Here is a 16434-nt window from a genome sequence, read left to right on the forward strand (position 1 = left end):
CGTTTCTGTTCCACTCCAAGCGAGCAGATCTAATGAGATGTACATTTTATATTCCTAGGCAAGAGCTCCTTCGTTATTTCTAAACAACGTTATTAGAACATTGCGATCCGTTAAAAAAGCCGAACGCGAAGGTGGAGTGAAAGTCAAAAAGCACGCGGCCTTAAGGGTGACGGCCCTGCCTCTTGTGTAGCGGCAATAATTTCCCTGCGATGGAAGTTTGTAATAGGCGGGGGAGCCTGCCAAAAGGCCGGCGCGCGGAGGGCAGGTGCGGGGCGGAGAGGCCGGGCATCGCCCCGGCCCGGCGCCCGAGGGGAGAGCGGAAGCTGCGCCGGCGAGCAGGTGGGGCGGCCGGCGGGCCAGGGGCTGCCCTGGGGCTGGGGGCTCTGGGGCTTTACCCGAGCAGAGCTCCTGCCGGTCTGGGGAGCGAGCAAGGGTTGCCAAGAGCGCAAAAAGCTCCCTCCCGAGCTGGTCTCTCTGCTTTTTTAGGGTTTATAACCTTCAGCGGAGCGCTGTGAAACTCAGCTCTACCAGTTTGACGGAGAATGTGATTTTAAACCAATTTAGTTAAATCCCACTGCAGGCGTTTTAATTTCAGCTTGGTCCTGCCGCGTAGTGGTTCATCTCGGATGGATCAGGAGTTGCTGTGAGGTACCCGAAGTATAATGACTCATCAGTAACGCATTTGAGCCTCTGCGCAGAGGTTTGTACTAGGTGTCTAAAACTGAACTTCAACCAAATATGCTTTTCTTAAATAAACAAGGCCTAACACTTTCGCTCTACCACCAAGACTGAGCACAGACGATCAGAACTGCAGCGGGGGGGTGAGTAAGGGAGGGAAGGAAATCCTGAAGGGCCCTGTTGCACCAGCTTGTACTGTGAAAACCAGGGAAAGAATATTTCTCTCGCAAACAAATTAAAACTGAAATCTGCAAAAAGAGGAAAGGGAATAAAGAGTGCAGACTAAACAAAAGGAAATAAATATGGGCTGGAATGAGAGAGAAGGAAACCAAAAAAAGAAAATATTAAAAAATGGAACCAGATGGGCACAGATTTTGTGCTCAAAACCTCTTTCACTGACGTTCAGAAAGAAGGGAGAACGTGCGCATGCGTGTGTGTGTTTGAGTACGACTTTACTGATAAGATCTATGGAAAAAACCTTCATTTTTCTGTGTGATCTTTTTACTATTATTATTTATTTCGGTTACTTTCCCTTGGGCAGTATTAGTGTACAGCTTAGCAAGTTTGAGATAGCGTCAAAGACAGATGGAAACAACTTTGAAGTATGTGTAATTCTGCAAACGAACAGCATAACCAGAGCGTTCGGGATGCCATTTGAATCATTAGCGAGTTTTGCTCTCCTGCAGCTCCTGGGCTGCATTGCTCTGTCGACTTAGTATCCGCTGCGTGCTTGGTGCGATGGCACAGGCACGGCCTGCCTTACAAGGGAAGAAAAAAGAGTTAAAATGTGCCTCACTGACTGAAGCAAACCTGAACTGTGCAGGCCAGCTTCAGAGACTTGATAGCAGGATCCCCCTGCGGGTTTCATTTTGCCACATAGTTTATGCAAAAGTTTCCTACCCGTGAGGAATTGGAGTCTTTTATCTCTAAATGTGAGTAAATAAACACAATCCGGCATGGTCACGGTTCTTATACTTTATTGTCAATTCCCTGCATATTTAAAGCCATTTTGTTTATTACTCTGTATGTCAAATGAGCAGTGGTATTTTTGGCTGGGGCTTCATTTGCAGTGCGTCTCTCTCACGCCTTGCTGGCCGCTCGCTCCCCCTCTCGTCCCCACACACGCAATCAGATGCAAGTTCTGCAAATCGTTTCTGCAATGAGTTGCTAAAGCATCTAGAGGTTGTGAGGAGGTTGGTTTTGCTTTTGTTTAGTTGATTTGTTTCAGCTTTTGCATGCATTTTTCTCTAGCCTAAACTATAGAAACCTCGTTATTACAAAGCTGTTTAGTGAACCCTGGCTTTTAAGAGAAGCAACTGCAGAGCCGCTGCTCCGTTCAGTCTTCCCACAGTATCGATCCACACATGTTTTTAGGCGCTCCTGTTTTCATTCCACCGTTTATATTGGCTTTTACAATGCTATGCTGAAGTCAATGGAATTATTTCAAATTTTCATTGGTCTGAGAACAAACTGGGCCCTGTGGCCTCACGGACTAACGTTCGCTGTGGGTACTGAGTGCGCAGACCGTGTGTTTTCCTGTTCTGATTCCTCTTTTGATGGAGGCAGCCTTCTTTTTACATGCTGCCAGTTTTTCATGCAAAATGTCTGCTTAAGCAGGGAAGGGCACAACCGATATGTGCCCAGGTTGCATAGCCCCCAAACATTTTGGATTTTTAACTAATAGTTCTTTTTTCTTTTTCCTTGCAGGCATGTGCAACCTGGGAAATGTTACTGCAGGATAATTAGCTTGAGCAAGTGTATCCTGGGCTGAGCTTGCCAGGCCTGGTGTTCCGTCCAGGCATCTCTCCTGCTGGTGAAGAGGTACCCAGAGCCGGGGGGGATGTGTGGGGAGGAAATCAGGAGTGGGGAGGAGTTACTGTGTGGGAAACAGCAGAGGGAAACAAGACTCCAGTGTGGGTATTCACTGTAAAAGTCAGAAAGTGTAGAGCCCTCTCATAATTGTCTCTTTATTTGCCATATGATAACGTTGGAGTCATTTTTTCCAGAGTAGGATTAATAACAATACTAGTGAGTTTACTGACCCCATCTGATGTGGCACAGCTTTGCTAGTGCTACAGTTTAGGTTTGAGTGCCTTAGCTTGTGTCAAATTCTGTGCCAGATCCACAAGTATTTAATGCACGCAGGAGGTTTTTTCCTTCCAGTAGCAGAGGATTTGAAGACTTCACAGGTAGGTCGGGAGGCAATAGAAAGATAGATTTGATCAGGCACAATGAATTCATAGTTGTCCTGACTTAGAGCCAAAGTGACCTGACTTAGAGTGAAAACTGCACAGCGAAGGCCCCAAAGTTTGGAGTTTGCTGTTAATACGAGGTAGTAGTATGAAAAGGTCCACTGAGTCGCATAAAGAATCAGAAAGAAATAGAAGAGGTGACAGTGAGTTTATTTCTTTTTTAATTGCAGAAAAGGCGCAATCAAAAAGCACCTAATGTAGATAACAGTGGATCATGCTGATGTAGATCTGGTGCAGTCCAGTAAATCAAATATTACTGCATATCGCAAATGTAATGTGTTTTAAGCCCTGGCTGTAGCATCTCTTTGGTTAGCAGCCCTGGTAGGAAGCTGACGCGGGTGGCTTGCAGAGGCGCTTGGGATTTTGGTTCTCTGTAGATATGAGCACAAACACTTTTATTCTGGGCCTCTTCTTGACAGGGTCTGTTGCCCGTCCGTGCGGGCTGACACTGTGGTGTAGTTTCAGCAGTGCACTGACATCAGAAAACCATAAGCTGGAGAAATCTGGGTACCAGGCCCGGGAGACAAGAGAAGGAAGAGCTGGTCCTGGGACTAGGCAAAGAGCTCACTTCGTTTATGGCTGCGCAGCTCATACCAAGCAGGCTGCACTACTGCCGGGATGATGATGAGTGCAGAGCCTTCTAATATTTGGGTAATTATTCCAAATTTGAGGACCAAAGACGGTGTACCTGTGACGAGCAGCCAAACGCACCTACCTCTTCAGACACTGGAAGTTGTTAGAAAGGATTATCTGTTTGAAAAAGGAGGACATGCATATAGGGAAAATATGGGTTTTTTTTAAATTAGCATTTCTATTTTATTTCAAATCAGTAAATTAGATGCTGCAAAGGAATATATAATGCAATACTGAGATAAGCTGGTGAATTGTGTCACGCTTGCCCATTTCAGATATTATGGTATGGGATTACAGAGTATCCTAAGAACAACAGTAATGATCAGAGGCCTAGCAAACATGACCTGTGAGGAAAGTCTGAAGGAAATGTGATCGTTTAACATGAAGAAGAGAAAATCGAAGAGGCATGTTAACAGTTTTCAGTAAATTATTCTTCACATCAGTTGTAAATAGGATGAGAAATAACAAAAGAAATTACAGAAAAGAAGGTTTAGGTTACATGTTGGGAAAAACTTTACTAGCTGTAAGGCTGATGAAGTACTGGAATAGATGTCTGAAGAGTGTACAGAATTTCCATCATTGTAGCTTTTTAAGAAGAGGAGAGATAAAGACCTGTCAGGAATGATAAAAACATAATAGATTGCAACTTAGAGGAAGGAGAAGAATAAGTACCAGCCCTATTGCCAGTCCTATTGTCTGTTGTTCTGTATTTCAGTCTCTTGTTGACAATAGCTTTAAATTTCTGTGGCTACTGATGCAAGCTGATTAGTTACTTTAAACACTTTTGGATGCGTGGTACAGTATATCCAGTACTTCACTTTTCAGGGAGGGCAGGTGATGTGCTGCTGATGAGTATCTTGAGGAGACTTTGCTCTTCTACTTTAGCAGTCACCAGATATGAGTTCACTGTACTGTGACAAAGTACTGAGTTATATGCCAAACTTAGTCTCCAACCTTATTTAAAATAAGCCCAGCTTGGTTTTGCCTGCATATGCTAGCCAAACTGTTTAGCCAGTTTAGTCAAGGTTTCAGCCGTATTTTAAAGGATTCAGCATTTGTGATGCTACCTTTAGCTAGGGTTTAGCGACTGTAACAACTACTCCTATTGCAAAGAAAATTAAGGATAAATTAGCTGCTGTCCCCAAATACCTGTTGTTTCAGGACAACTGCATTGAGCATTGCAGTCTGAAGTGACTGACTTGCTTAATCCTTTGAGCTTTCAGTGGATTGGCACTAGTAAGGATGAATTTGAATAGCCCCGTGGAATACAAGGACTTGTCAATTAAGTATTTTCTAAAAAGGAAATGCAAACATGTAAGGAGGCTATGTGGCTGCTTTTAGTTTTGTGGGTATTTTTTTCTTCGTGGCAGTGGTATGCCATTCCATACCTCCCCCCCTTGTATGTGTGTGTATATATATGTATGTATGCATATATGTATGTATACATATATATATAGGCTAGATCTGCTGCCTTGCACAGAGGCAAAATACCTCCAAAAGCAGCTGCTCCCAGGGCTCCCACTGAGTTCCTGCATGAACACTGGAACAGGCTCGCTCAGAGCTGCCACCTGACACGAAGGTGAGGTACTTGCTGGGTACTGCTTACAAAAATTTGGCAGGAATTGGGAGGCATTGCCAGTCCCTGAGCAGCTGATCGGTGGTATGTTGCCCCTCTCTGAGCAAGGGCTTGCAGATCTCAGTGAGGTCAGTAGGAGTTGTTGCCTCTCACCCAGGCAAGAACTTGATTTGTCCCTCTAGAGAGGTCACCCTGGTCTGACTGAGAGGGGAGGAAAGCAGCACAGTCAGCATATGTGATGCCACTACAGTCCTCTGAGCCCTTCTCGTAAATCTGTGCGCTTCAGAGCACGCACCAACGTGATGGATTGCCTTTGACTACACTCACTAAAGGAAACACTGGGTTGTTGAAGCTCATTGGAAAAAAGATGGAGGTATACATACTTAAAATAAGACACAGATAGCTGAATGAAATTGCTTTTTTTTTTTTGTAAACTAACAGTGACTTTGGCAAAGCTGTGTATGGACATGACCAGCCTCTCAAATGAGAAGTGTTATTGTTCTGCTGTGCTATCCCATATGGGACAGCCCAGGATAGCTGTGGTAGGCGATGTGGCTGCTCTGGCTTCTTTCTCAGGAAGGCAATGTGGAATATGCCTCCTTCTTGTTTAGAGAAAGGTTGGCTAGTTCTTGCTGTTAATCCATGAAAGACTTTGCCCTGCCTTTTTTTGGCAGAATCCATTAATAATCATTCTTTCCAGCTTCTCTTCTTCACTCGCTAAGTACTTGCCATGTGCAGCTGTAAAAAGTTATTTCCAAAGTGAACTCTGAAATAAATTGGAGCAAAGACTTCTGTAACCAGAGCCGTGGAGGAAAGGAGGAGGGCGTTTTTACTTTGTTGTCTTTGATTGGCTTTGGTTTGATTTGTGCCATGCCTTAAACTAATCCCCTTTACAGGACTTCGGGGCCCCTTGCTCGTCTGCATCTATGTCCTCGCCTCGGGCATCGATTGATCAATGCTCAAGCAGGGGGTCAGTGGGCAGCACCAGGGCTCTCCGCCAGGTCAGCACGTGCCATATCAGGGCAGCAGTGAAGCTCTGAAAGCACAAGCATCTATAAATAGCATTTAGATACCTAAGTTTGAAAAGATTTTGTTTGGATATCAAAATTAAGTATCGTTCGAATTATAGTTCTTTAGGGCATGTTATTGCAATGCTTTTTTTTTTTTTTATCAAAACTGACAAGACAGAGTTTATCAAGTCCAATTTTCCCCTGAGGACAGAGGTGAAATCAACCCAAATTTTAAATTTCAGAAATTAGAACGCTTCAAAATTTGCAGGCTGAGTTGGTAGAGACTCTTTGATATGACTTTAGAATTGCTTTGAGTTTAAAAGAACCACAAACTGATGCAAAACAGAACTTGACCCTTGAAATCTGGTAGATAACTGCCAAAATAAGTGGAGAAGCATATTTTATAAATGAAATGTTCAGAATCTAGCTTTAATTATAAGGCTCTTAACTGGACAATGGAAACATTAGATTAAATATGGAGAGCTGAACTGTGTGCCCTTACTGTGGCTATTTAGATTGGCATCATCTGCTGCCGCAGTGTACCATGGGGTCTGAGGTGCTTATGCGCAAATTTCATAACCCAGATATCAAGTTAGAGCCTTCAGTTGAAGTGCCAGCTGTAAAAACCAAGCCCCCGGTTTCAATGCTATCTCTTCTCGTGGGGCTGGATTTCATAAATATCATGTCCTGCTGCAAAACTAGAGCAAACTCCAAAATAGATGTACAAATGGCCTTACAAAGCCACTTTGAATTAAATTTTTGTTGTAGCTGTACATGAAAAATATGATGTATTCTGAATGACGTATTTGAGGAAGTAAATGAAGCAAAATGTAATTGCAGTTGGTCACTATTCTAGCTTATAGTGGTAGAAATACGAAGAATATCAGTATTGATTGGATTTCACTCTTCGCATTTGGGCAGATTATTTAGAAAATAACTGAAACGTCTCCTAGCTGAACCTCTCTTTTCCCACTGAATTTTGACATTTTTTCTTGCCAAAAGTCAGCACTGGAAATACTTAACAGAAAAAATCCTCATATTACTCAGGATGTTTTCCAGATTGGACCAAATGGAAATTGTCAGTGATAGGAACAGTATATGAGTATTGTGGTGACTTGCACACGTGCAGCCTCAGCTGCTGAAGGCTAAGGTCTCTCCTGTTACACACAGAGAGGTGTTCAGTGCACTGTAGGTTAAATCTTTACTGCTTCACAAAGAGCCAGATTAAATCCAAACAGAGGAGGCAGAATTTCAGGTCTATCCTTCCACCGCTCGGAAACAGCAGCCACCAAGACTTCCAGGTTCCTTGCCTGGGGATCTCCATAAACACGAATCCACCAGTTCCACCTCCCTCTTGTGGTTTGGGTTCATGAGGCTGGTCTGGTGCGCCTCTCCGTGCTGCCTGGAGAGCAAGGGTGTCCCCAGCACCTTCCCACCTTTGTTCCTCCACCTTCCCTCAGCCTCACACTGGATGGGTCCCCTGCTGCAGGGCAGCGCCAAACCCTTGGCTCACGCTGGAGCTCCTGTTCTTCAGACCAGAGAGCGCAGAACGGGGGAGACCCTCTGCAAGGTTTCTTTATGTATTTCCATTTTGTAGCAGCCCCTTTCCTCCAGTAACCAGCCTCAGAGGTGGGCAAGTCCTGGCCAAGCCAGAACAAGGCGTATGATGCCTTCAGTCGTTCGGTGTCATACAAGGAAGCGAGAATTCCTCACCTTCCCGGCTGGCAGCCAGCTTTAGCCCTGAAATCTGACCTGGCAGTCCTCATAATTTATCATACATATTCAAAGTACTCCTTTTGAACCGACTCTCCAGCTGGTACAAGCCTTCATAGCTCTGGAGTGAAATTATAGTAGTTCCTATCAGCTAAGTATAGCTGATAGGATTTACTTATCTAAAAAATTAAAAGACTTCTTTTAAAAGTAAGCTGTTCTTGCTGTATTAACTAAGGCAATGGATTAACAGAGTTAAGGTAGGTATGATATAAAATCTACATGTTTAAAATAGAGAGAAAGATATTTGGTCTGGTTTGGTAAATTTTACATATGATACAAAGACCTGAACATATAAAAATCAAGAGCAACCTTAAGTCTATTTTACTTAATGGTTACCTGATCTGTTAGCTTTTTAAAGACACCTAAAGATAGTTTTTGAGTTGTCTTATTGTACAGCGTTTTTTGATGGCAATAACATATTGCTTCATCTATTAATTTCTGTGAAACAAGTTGCAGGAGAAGCTTCTTGCTGGATTCCTACCACACAAATAATCTGATGGTGCAGGAACGTAACATTTTGGAGCTGATTTTATATCGCTTAAAACAATACATCATTTGCCAATACTGCTGGGGTATTAGGTGATCATGTAAATTCACGTGTGAAATAGTGTGTTTCTGCTCTGTTGTTTTTTGTTGTTGTTTTTAAATGAACCCATTTCAAACAAAAATATTTAAGTTGGGATATATAAGGTTAAAATTAATCTTTTGTCCTTAGTTCACCTTCAGTTTGGATGTGTGGATTGCTTTGGATAGGTTTTTCAAAGTTTTGTAGTGCCTTCTGAAAAGAAGATTGCCTTTTAGCCACAGTATCTGAGTGGTTTTGAGTGAGCTAAGGGTAACTTCAGCAGTAAGAAGAGGAGATTGAAGCACTAGGTTTGTAGGGGGGGGAGTTGTTTGCTAAAGCTGACCCTCTATTCGTTACAGATTACCTTTTGCCTCCGCTTTTCCCCCTCCCCTTTTTCGTTCCATCCTGACTTTAAAATCTCGTTCCACCGATGTATGTTTATATTGCTGAGAACCTTCAAAAATATGGAAACCATAGCAGCCCACCTAAAAGCTTTCTGAGCCTTAATTCAAAATAAATGGCAGGCCAAGCCTCAGAGGGCAGAGGCCCTCTTCCAAGCGGGCAAGAAGGGATGTTCAGAGTTGCTTTGATTGCTTGTGCAAATAGGCATTTTGTCGTCCAGCTCCCTGCATGTGTGGATACCCAGGGTACGTTGCCCAACTACACATGCTTCGGGGTTTTCAAGCCTTAAAACTGATGTTCATTTTAATAACAGTAGACTAGTTATTACATAAATTACATATGAGAAAGTTTCATTTTGTAGCTATTCTCAAAAGAGGATCTATGTTAAAACACCATTCAAAGTAAATAAAGAAACAAAACTTTAAGTCTGCCAGGTGAATAGTGTATTTTGTGCATATTCATTTACACCTCAATAAGCTGATTTTTTTTCATTTTAACTTTGCTTTATTTGAAAATTGTATTCATTCCTTTGGGAATGTGAATTATAAAAGAATAATTGTTTTATAAAGCCCAACTGAGTCTACAAAGACCTTAAATATCGATAGGCATATTATTGAAATAAGTATTTAAATGGCAGATCAAATGCCACTTTATAGCTTTTTAACTCTAAAGTTGGAGAAGGTTTGTGGACACAAGGAACACAAGTTTTATGCAGAATGAATCCGCATTTAGTATCCAGCCAGTCTGCAAGGTCCCACAGGTGGCTTTCTATTCAGTCTGTGGTGCCTGAGCAGGGCACAGAGGGAAAGTCATGGGGAGATTTTCAGGCGGTCGCAGTCCTTTGAGACAGGTGGCAGCACGTTTATGCAGTTTGCTGTCCCCAAGCTCATGGTGCAGGATGCCAGAGTGGTGAGTGCAAGGGAGGGCATCTCTGTGCAGGTCGTGGCCAGGGTCCCTGCTCCACCAGCCTTACGCGTCCGCAAGGCAGCGGGGTGGGAGCCAGCATCGCCCTGACTGCTGACTGCAGCGTTCCTCTAACGCATTGCTTATGTGCAGGCGTGATTCATCGCCTCACGAATGATCCGGCTTCATGACTAATCCCTACCTACGCTGCCAAGCCCTGCAGCGTGGAGGGTATCAAGAGACTTCTCTGGGGATGCTCTTCGTAAGGTTTTTAAGGCCGATCATCTCAAACGGCTCAGACACTTTCTGCAAAGTCATAAGGTCCAATGGGCCTCCCCCAGCAACCCCTGAAACCCGCCTGAGCCTTTCCCCTAACTCTAATGAGAGTAAAATTAAACTCTACATGTCTACCCATTTTAGTGGAAGTTTGGAATCTCAGCACTTTGCAGCCTCAAATCACCCAAAATTAACTTTTGGAAAGGAAAATTTCTTTTAATTAAAAACTCTACTGGACGTGGTTGCCTGTTCCTCACAAAACTGATTTATGGGGCTTGCCCCACAGAACAGAGGCTTTTACTGATGGTAGTCTGGCTCTGCGGTGGTATTTGTTTTACTGAACTGTCTCTGACTGAACATTACGCAGATCTGGGGTTGTGCTTTGTTGTGCTTTGTCACACTCTGGACAGATCAGTCTTTGATTGCTCCTCTAATGACAGGTATTCAAGTTACTCTCTAATTCATGTTGACACCTGGGCTGTAAAATCTCTAATGTGCTCTTGCTGATATAGTTGCTCTTCCCCTGCTGACTGCCCCAGTCACTTAACTTTTTGTTTGGTGTGAAATTTGAACAGTTCTCCTCTGTGTACTGTAGTTTTTCAACATTTTTATAAGAATATTGTAATATGTACAAAAGAGAGGGGTTGGAAAACAGTATTTTAAATTCATTCCATACGTTTGGCCTTTATATTCCTCAGACATTTCTATTTCAGGGGTAGTCACTATTTTAATATTATTTTATAGATGCTCGCTTTAGTAGACCAGTCGTAGTTCACTGCAGGTCTAGCAAGACTGAGTTAATTGTGATGAAGATGCTTTATGTTATAAAAGCCTTTAAACAGTTAAGTTCATACTGAATTTATGCCTCTGAGAAGCAGAATAATCTGACATAGTGTGAGATCCTTGATTTTTTTCTATATGCCTTTGCTATAGTAAAATCCTTTCCTGCTGAGGCTTCCTGGCTTCCTGTCATTAAGAAGAGAAAGATGAATGAAGACAGTTTCAGGAATGGAGTTATGCAGGTCGCAACATTATTAATGTAGTGTCCTGGCTGGGCATTGCGAAGATATAGCGTAGGGGGTCACTGAGCTTCCACTAGGCAACCTGACGCCCCAGGCAGGCTCTTTTCAGGCCAACCCCAGGATTTGCAAGGGAGAGAACCCCTCTCTGTGTCACCACTGCAGTGAAGGGGACTCATGGCACCATGGTGGGGAACTGCCGTCAGCAGAGGTCCACCAGCAAAATCCCAGGGCACTCTCGCCCCGTTTGGTTCCTGCGATTTCTTGCCACACTGACCGAGTGTTGCAACAGCTCTGCCTTCGAAAAACGTTCAGGTTATTTCCTAACTCCCAATACATTTTGGCCTGTTACACTATGAAACAGTAGAGAGAGGAGGAAAATCCACCAGACTTTTGTCAATTTGATTCAAATGGCAGAATTTCTTTCATGCTATGTAAAGCAATAGCATCTGAAAAACACATATAGCCCCTCTACTCAACCGGAAAAGGCAAAAGGCAGGGAAGTTAATGTGACCAAAAGTTATTTTCTCGGCAGCCCATGCTCTTTTGGCTCTCGTTCACCAGGGCTGACATGTGAGAGAAATATCCTATCCTGATGCTGCCTACCTATTTCTGTTTGCAAGTTGTTATGTCTGTCACCTTCGCTCCATGAATTAGCCTGTCTGGTCAGAAAGCTGCGTAGCACTGCCTTGTGTGGACGTGTTGACAAGTCTGGCGCTGGTGGAAAAGTCCTGTTGTTTAGGTGAATAACTTAATGCCAGGGTTTCTTCTGGTTTAGGGCTGAATGAAACTGGAGGCAATTCTGAGAGAATTTTAATTTCTAAATTGGCCTGTTTGCCCTACCAGCAACTTGTGGAGCTTAATACTGCAAAAGTTGTGGAAGAAAACTGTGCAGAAAAGCGCATGCTGTTGGATATCCGCATGACACTGAGTGATCAGCCCTGTAGTAATGAGACATTGGAAAAAGCTGCCCCATTGGAGATGAGCTCTTGGACAGCGCATTAAGAACGGTCCAAAAAACGTTCACAAGAAGGAGCAGGCAAGGGAACAAGATAGAAATGTCAGACGCTTGTTTCCCAGGGTATGGGCAGCGGTCACAGGTGCTCTGAGATGTTGTCCCTACAGCCGCCCTGGGGTGCCATAACAAGGAGAGCTTGAGAAATCGAGGGGCTTTTCTTTGGGACAGAGGCTTGCTGCAGGCCTGGCTGAATCCATTGCGTGCAATTGTTGGGCAACTTGCCTAAAATAATACATTTTGCCTGGTGGAAAAAGTCCTGTGCTGTACTCTGGACAGCACAAGGAAGAGCTTAGGCGCAAACAAATCAGTCCTTTAGCATCGTTGTTGCCTGGGAGAGAAGGCAAAGTTGTAGTTGGGCTTTTCTTTATAGAGGGTTTTGGACAGTGCCCACGCCGGGACAGCAATATCGGCCTGAAACAGATGCCTCGGCTGCGTTTGGGCGCATGGCTGGAGGTGGAGGGGATCCCCCTGTCAGCGGGGCACATGCATTTAACACAGCGGTGAGACCCCCTCCAGGCCGGGCCCGTGTGCGGGCGGGCTTTATTCCGGACGTCACTGCACAAGCCCGAGGGCCTGTTTCCCTGGGGAAACGCTGGGATCACGGAGGTGAAGGGGGGTGCTCTTGGCACCTCAGCCTACAGCAACGCTTCTGCGCGCCTCCTCTGAGAGCGCGGCCTGAAAGAAACTACAGGAACATGAACTGCGTGGAAGAAATATCTACTTTCCCTGGGTCAGAGAGAGAGAGACTTTCTGCCATAGTATATTTACTCTTAAATTATCAGTTTTGCTCCATTCAATGTCCAAATGCTTACAATGACCAAAACTTTTTCTCCCAAATAATGACTATATTGATGAGCAGGAGCAATCCTCCAAAGCTAGCCATTGCCTTATGTTCCTCTACATACCTTGAAAAATATGTCACGGAGAAGGAAAAAATGTTTTTAAACACTTGGATTAAAACAACATTCTGACACCATAGCGGCCTATTTCCTAGCTGCAATTTTCCACGGATGCAGTACAGCTGGATTTCACTGGTTGCCTTTGACAGGTCCAGCTTGCTGGACACCACTTGCAGTAGACCGTGAGAGCTGCTAGCTGCCGCTGCTCTTTGCACTGTCCAGTTACGTACCGGCTCAGTGGTCTGATAGTTCACCTATCACTGACACCACTGGGGTAAACGTGCTTTGTTAATGGCTTTCCTATGATGGTAAGAGGTAGATCAAAAGTATTTAGGGGATCCACAGTGTGCAGCCAGTGTGCAGCTACAGTCGGTGCTGCTTCACAGGGTCGTTGCATTTTGCTGGGCTGCTCAACGCCGGGGGAAGCGAGTGCGAGTGTCGCCCGAGATGCTCTGGGAGGGCAGGGGAGTCTCTCTGCATCCTAAATAGGGCTGCAAAAACGCTCACTGTGATAGTGGCTTGACATTTGCTCTCCCCACAAATTCCCCTATGACCCCTGTTAAAGATCTCTAGACTCTTACTTTCCCCTTTTCTCCGTTTTGGCCTCTGACCGTGACAGAGCTGTGTAGTGACTTCCAAGTGGGTCAGGACTGTTGTTGTACAAGTGCAGCTCCCCAGCGCAGGTCTTCCCTGTGCTAGCCAGTTGTGTCTTTCAGATCACGCTAAGTCCTGTTTTGGAGCCTCCAAAGCGTGCAAAGACCTTATCTGCTTTATACAGGTACCTATGCATGAAGTACGTCCTCTGTGATCCCTCCTACAGCATTTTAATGCCTGTGGAAAGAAAAAGGAAGCTCTGAGCCGCAGGGCAGGGAGAGGCGGTGGGGGAGATGTTCGGTGCAGGAGCTCCCTGGCACTGCTGATCCAGGCCACTCACTCTGCCCTGGCATTTTGCATAGGAGGTGGCATTTTTCACTCTGGATGGAAAGTCATACTCATAGCACTCATTTCAGGTACTATTGAGAGTTTCTTTGAAAAAACGTAGAAAAGTCCCAATTAAAATCGACTTCCTCTCTCTAGCGTCGTCATCTGCCCAGAAGTTCCCTGGGCCTCTGCATCCAAAATAACTTCTCCTCTCTTGGTGTCTTTTGACCGTCCAGTTTTCTGCGAGCGGTTTTAAGCGTGCAACGTTAGGGCCTCCTTTTGCTGCCACAGCTTCCCCTGAAGAGGGTAAAAAAATTTACCTTCTCGTACCCTTGTGATGGCCTTTCCCAGACAACACAGTCTTGTAATCCTTGCGCCAAAAGGAGTGTAGTTTCAGACAGAAGCCATCCTTAAAAGGCCAGTCATTAATGTTACAGATCCAAAAATACTGAGGGCAATGTTTTTTGGTACCACTTGTCTCCTCTGAGCTCCAGGCTTTGAGATGTTTGCCCCCAGTCTGCTTTGCTGGTTGTGCAGCCGCTCTCCCATGTCTCAGCTAGATCTTGTATTTGGCTACTTTATCACCAGCAGAGGCTTCGTATTGCTGTGTGTGTGAGTGAATGAGTCCACAGCGTCTCCCAAATATTCTCTCTTTGCCGTTTAGGGGGACACCTCTTCACAGTACTCAGGTAGCTTCCTGCTGCTCTGGCTTTGGTGTCCTGACTTAACCCTTTAGGAGTTCAGAAACATTGGTACGTACTTATCTATAGGTTTCTGCACATTTAGAAATTAGGCCTTTGTTTTTGCTTTAAAAAGAGAAGAAGAAAAATATTTGATATTTTTCAGTTGGGATTTACTGGCGTGGTGTTGCATAGGAGCCGTGTCTTCATCATCCTCTGAAGCTTCTCACTCAAAACTTTCCACGCTCCTGCACCAGCTTGCTTAACACAGACATCCTCTGTGGCCCATGGAAGGCACTGTGGTCTACCGTGGGACATGCAGTCTTACTAAGGACTCAGGCCCACCAAGGGAAATGGGAAATGGGAGCAGGGAGACTCAAACAAATTTCATAAGACATCACAGTAATATTTTTTCATCTAAATAGTTCTGTACTCCATTACAAAAAAATTCATGGAAAAATATTTTTATCTGCATAAAACTGAATTCTTTCTGTGGGAAAACAATTCTATTTTAAAATCATTTTCCAATTATCTTGCAATTTTTGTAGTTAGTGGGGTTTTTTTTTCTTTTTTGGAGAGAGAGTTACCTGCTCGGTAAACATAGCCTAATTTCTTCAGATTCAGATTTTTTTAATCTTTCCTTTCTCTCATTAGGAGAAAGCGATACCCTCTGAAAGAATCAGATCAATACTGTATTGGAAGCTTGGCCCTTATGCACAGAGGGACAATCGACATTGTAATTGGTGACTTCATACATTTTCCCCTTGAGTTCTATCAATTCTTTTTTATTTCTACAGTTGTTGTTTGTTCCTTCCTCTTTTTTTGCTTGGAAATTAATCATGCAGGAAATGATTAACCACAGTAAGCTGTCTGCCTGCCTCTGACGCAATGTGTGTTTGGGGGGGGACGCTAGCAGCAGCTTAAAATGGCTGACTGTGTGCGAACAGTGCCGTTGCAGGCCAGCTGTTCCCACTGTCCACCCCACATAGGGGCCATTCTTTCTTTATAGCCTTTATGTAGTAAAAATACTCTTGAAAAGATTTTTGAGGTGCTAAACTTAAATCTGAAATTTCCAGAGTTTGCGTTTAGTGCCACTTTTTCTTATTGCTCTTCATAGGTTATCTCGCAGAGCAAGGGGTCTTTGCCGAGCGCAACACACATCGTCTCATTCTTATACTCTGGATTTTAATGACTTTTTAACGTGCTGTGTCGCAGGCTGCGCTTGAGGCCTCTCTGTTGGCGCCTGCCTGCTGATAGCAGTGCTAGTGCTAAGAGCGGCTGACCCCTGGCAGGAAGCGGGCATGGGCATGCTCTCGCTGGTGCCTGCCACGCAAGGGGAAAGCAGCTGCTACTGCCGTGGCCAGCTGTGGAAATCCTTCTCTATTTTGGATTTTACCGACTTTTGTGTTTGGAGCTCAGAGTCCTCAGTTTTGGTGCACGCCTGCGCGTCCGTTAGTTACGTTAACCCTTTCTTCTGCAGAACCAAGCTCCGTTACATATAATGGCAGCAGCTTTTTGAAAAGCAGGGGGAATCTGCGCGGCTGCCTAGACTGCGCGCAAGGAAGCGCCTGCTGGCTCCCGAGGGCTGACGTTCCTTCAGCCCCTTTGCTTTTCTGCGGGAACTGGTCGTCCGTTGCAGCGCTCCACAGCACTGAATGTTCCCCTAGCTGGGTAGTTAACCAAGGCAGCCAGCAAAACTTATTACTGTGTGGATCGGTTACTATTTCAGATGGTTCACAGCATCAGCTGGTAGTAATTGAACATAACGTCCATTTCTGAGAACGGGATCCTTCCCGCTGCTCAAGAGCAGATAATACACTACAGGAGAC

The 16434-nt window shown here is 44.5% G+C and overlaps 1 protein-coding gene across 8 annotated transcripts in view; it reads left to right on the forward strand.

The window, feature by feature from the left end:
- WIPF1 (WAS/WASL interacting protein family member 1) overlaps positions 1-16434 on the forward strand; it is a 58295-nt gene that overhangs the window by 20580 nt on the left and 21281 nt on the right. For 6 of the 8 annotated variants that reach the window (XM_068948538.1, XM_068948541.1, XM_068948542.1 and 3 more), the window contains one exon: positions 2386-2499. The gene's annotated coding sequence lies outside the window, so the exon portion shown is untranslated. Of the gene's footprint in view, positions 1-2385; positions 2500-3349; positions 3582-16434 lie in introns of all 8 variants that reach the window. The other 2 variants (XM_068948545.1, XM_068948544.1) reach the window with 1 other exon arrangement.

This window comes from Struthio camelus, chromosome 6 (assembly GCF_040807025.1).
Source record: "Struthio camelus isolate bStrCam1 chromosome 6, bStrCam1.hap1, whole genome shotgun sequence".
Classification (NCBI taxonomy): Eukaryota; Metazoa; Chordata; class Aves; order Struthioniformes; family Struthionidae; genus Struthio; species Struthio camelus.